The sequence below is a fragment of the Hyalella azteca genome, unplaced genomic scaffold (assembly GCF_000764305.2).
Source record: "Hyalella azteca isolate HAZT.00-mixed unplaced genomic scaffold, Hazt_2.0.2 contig16037, whole genome shotgun sequence".
NCBI classification, from domain to species: domain Eukaryota; kingdom Metazoa; phylum Arthropoda; class Malacostraca; order Amphipoda; family Hyalellidae; genus Hyalella; species Hyalella azteca.
The window spans coordinates 121,906-125,988 of NW_025945864.1; the positions used below are offsets into that span (position 1 = coordinate 121,906).

At 39.7% G+C, this 4,083-nt stretch overlaps 1 long non-coding RNA gene across 1 annotated transcript; it reads left to right on the plus strand.

Moving 5' to 3' along the window:
- Positions 1–380: 380 nt before the first annotated feature.
- LOC108678770 lies at positions 381–2,515 on the plus strand. The gene is made up of 2 exons (XR_001931334.2): positions 381–485; positions 1,386–2,515. It is a non-coding gene; the product is annotated as an uncharacterized LOC108678770 (long non-coding RNA).
- The last annotated feature ends 1,568 nt before the right edge of the window (positions 2,516–4,083 follow it).

Consider the following 4,083-nt stretch of genomic DNA (forward strand, 5'->3'; position numbering starts at 1 on the left):
TTATTAGACAACCGAGAAGAGTTCTTCCGGCCGCTACACAGGCCTCGGCAGCACAAAAAACAAGGAAACTTTGCACGAGTCAAGAACGTTCGGCGCAGCACCGGCCGCGTTCTCGGCAAACCGGTAACTTGCATTCACGTAAATAACATACAAAGTTTCCGGACTCAACTACGAAGGGCCTGCCACCCACATCGCTATAAATATATGCTCTTCATATTTATCTCCGCGTTCGACTTTAGGGAAAATTTTTTACGTCATAAAGCAGTACGTTTCTTTGGAAGTTTCTATAATGGGCAGGCTGGTAACCCGGTAAACTTTTGTCCAGAAGCGGAGGTATATAAGTAGCGTCCAGCCCGGGGGCCGCCACAGTCGCGGCTGCGGTCACGGGTCACGAGGATCTCAGGAGCTCACCTGCGACAAACGCTGGTCTCGGCATCTCTGCACTCCCACGAGGACATCAACGCTCCTGCATCGACATGAAACTGGTGGGTTCCCGTTACGCTAAGTTAATTTGCATCAGCTTTCATCCATTGAACTTGAAAACGCATAAATCTGTGGATACGAATACATCTATACGAACGTAAACGTACAGCACGTACTATCAATCTTTTGCCGAACTGACTACGGGAATTCGATTCTTAATCACTTATTGTTTCAAACGCTCGTTTTGAACATCTGTTTTATAAGTCGGCCATCGCCGTTGAGCTTAATTGTTCAGAAAAAATGTGTGCATCTATAATTTTTAAGCGAACACAAGTTTTGCATAAATTTATACCGGAGTCTTGAATGATACCTGGAGCTGCATCACCGCTGGTGGCAGCGGCAAGTCATCCACTACTGGGGGAACTGCAGCAGTGGACGTTGTATTGTTGCTGCTGTAACAATACTACAGCTGCTGCAACAATATTATGGCATAAATTATTTTAATGTAAAAAATCTAATTTATTTAGTATTAATAATTTCGCAATAAATGAGTTAATACACAGAGCCATTCAGTATTTCATCTTCCGAAACGCTCATCATATTACGTAGAGATGGAAGTCAAACTTACATGCAAGTTACGCGAGCGCTTTCCTAACTCGCAATTAAAATCTCCATCGATGCCAATTCAGTTTATTTCTTCCTTGACATAACTGTTTTGCTAAGATTGCTGTTAAAAATTCATTTGTGGATGCGAATTTCCAATAATTACATGGTACGTTTTCCTGCAAACGCCATGTTGTGTGTCACAACTTTTATACATGTCTTACAATGCTTCACTCATTCATCGCCTGTATATTTTGCACCGTAATTCATGCCGCAATGCGCGGAGTATCATGAACCATGGTTGAATTAATACATTAATTCAATTAATTCAACCATGATCCTGAACGTCTCTCCTACAGCTCGCCGCCGTGCTGCTGCTGGGGGTCGTCCTGCTGGCCGTGGTCAGCGCCGTGCCCTTCCCCGACCCTTCACCCGTCGCCCTGCCCGACCCTGTGGCCTTCGCTGATCCTGAACCCCATTACGGTTACGGCTACGGCTTCCGTAGGACCTACAGGCCCGTCATCAGACGCGGCTACGGCTATGGCTACGGATATTACGGGTGATTGCATTCACCGACCACGGAATTTTGCAAGCCAAGTTCGTACCTATAGGATTCTCTGTATATGCCTATATATATTCTGTATACAATTTTCACATCTGCTGGATCAGGCTAATTTCAAGCTAATATAATTAGGATTGGCAGCTAACTTAATTTCTTCATTTTTTAACGTTGCTCCTTGTTCTCAAATCAGTTCTTGATCCCTTAAATCTCAATATCACTTGTGCATCAGAGTTGCGTATTGCGCAAGCCAAAACAAACGAGGCATCCTCTGTTGTATCAGAAGCCGCTAAGCCTTTTCACTAATTCATAGATGTAAATAAAGAATCCTTGTAAACAGTAAGGGAGCTAATACATGCATCGGTATATTTATGAAACATTTTTACTATATACATGTTAAAATTATTTAATTAGCATTTTGTGAAATAATATCTAATAGGCATGCGCCAGAATTATTATATCTTTAACCATCTGTAGAACCTCGCTGTCATGCACTAGTATTGTCTCGAATAGCAAATAACGAGTGCAATACTCTCACTTTATCTGCGCATCAGCTTATTAAATGGATCTTAGAACATCAACATATTCAATGGTTCATAGTACACCAGCTTATTAAATGGTTCCTAGAACATGAGCTAATTCAATGGTTCTTAGTACATCTGCTTAATAAACGGTTCTAAGTACACTAGCTTATTCAGTGGTTCTTAGTGCATCTGCTTATATTGAATGCTAAGACACATTTTCCAATGTCGGGCATTAAAATCTTTCACGACGTTTACTAGGCGTAAGAACATGAGGCGAGGCTTAATTGACTGTATAAATTACTTGCAATTTCCAATATTGCTTGGACTCGATTTAATTATCTTAAAAAGTTATTGGTTTTTGCAGCATTATTCATGAAAACAAATAAACGATTATTGTTAAACTTACTTGGAATGGATTCGATTTCTCACCCTGGCACGTGAATTCGTATAATGATCATTTTTAAGGTGAAATAAGTCAGATATGTAGCGGTTACGATCTCACATCTGATATATCTTGGAATGACAACCGGACAGACTTGAGGATCGTAGCAAGGTAATGAACAACTTAAAGTTGCTGTCAATGCCTGTTTGAATTAAGTGTAGATGGCTCCGATTTCCTTATATTATAGTACAGAACAAAACTTAAGTACAGAAGTCGATAGGAGACTGAGCGGCGTTAAGCAATTAAAGACAGAATGAGGCTCGACTACAAGACGGGGTAAAATAACGAGCGAGCAAGTATGTTCATATCTTTTACTGACCGAGGGCTTCATGACAAAGGGGAAACTCGAAAGTGTCGCTCAGGGCGCGGCGTCTAATAGGTAGGGTAACATGGGGCAGCGAGCCCACTGCGGGTCATGGGCCCATAGCGGGTTTCTCGCTAAGTATTGCAGATATTGGTCCGTGTTCTCTACCGCCGGTCGACAGTTTCTCTGAGGTGAAGTGTACGGATTTACGTTTTGCTAAGTGTTTGCGTTATTAAGATATTTGTGGATAACTTTTTCAGCCCAGATAAAGGTTTTTTTTGCTGCTAAATAAAACTGTTATCGATTAGTGTAGATGAAGCTTTTGAAATTACTGTGAATTATATTTTGAAAGTAATATCTATAGGGATAATTTTGAGATCAAGTTTAGACTATTCGCTTTAAAAATAAAATGTTGACACGATATAAATCAAAGGATACCTAGTGGGGGCAACGGGCCCACGCGTGTCACGGGCAGAGCGCCCATGGGGAAGTCTTGTGTTATACATCATTAGATTTGTCTCAATGACCTTTTCAAAACTATGACTAGCTTTTGAATTACCAATCACATTTTATATTGCTTGATTTCTCGATTTGCCGCCTCAAGGCAGCAGGTTTAGTTTCTGGTTGTGCGTATTTATGATCCCTTATCGAGTTATTGACTCTTGCCTTGCCAAAAGTTGATTTCAGTCAACACCAATTAGCCAAAAGTTGATGAGTTTTTATGGTGTTAGCTGAAATCACGATTAGGTACGAATTCTCTGCACATAATATTTGGATTATGGGCAAAACTGGAACGAAGTTTTTTTTCTGATCAACTAAATATATTTTTTCTAGTCAAGAATACATTTTTTCATGTCAGGACGAATTTTTTATCTCAAGGATATATTTTTCAAATCAAGGATATATATTTTTATGTCAATGAAATATTTTTCTTCACGTCAATGATAGATTTTTTCAAGCCAAGGGTATATTTTTTCATGTTAAGGATATGATTTTTTGAGTTGTTAATAAATGTATGAAAGTCATATTTTTAATACATTTTTTCTTATTTTTAACTGTAAAGTGTTGTTTTATCATTTTTAAACGAAAATTATGCAAATGCGGTAAAGGGACCAAGGGTGGGCGCCTTGCCCTAAGCTCATGGGCCCATTGCCCCAGGGATGGGGCAATGGGCACATTTTGACACTTTTTACAAAATAGTGTTTCATTAAAAATTGAATAACTCTAT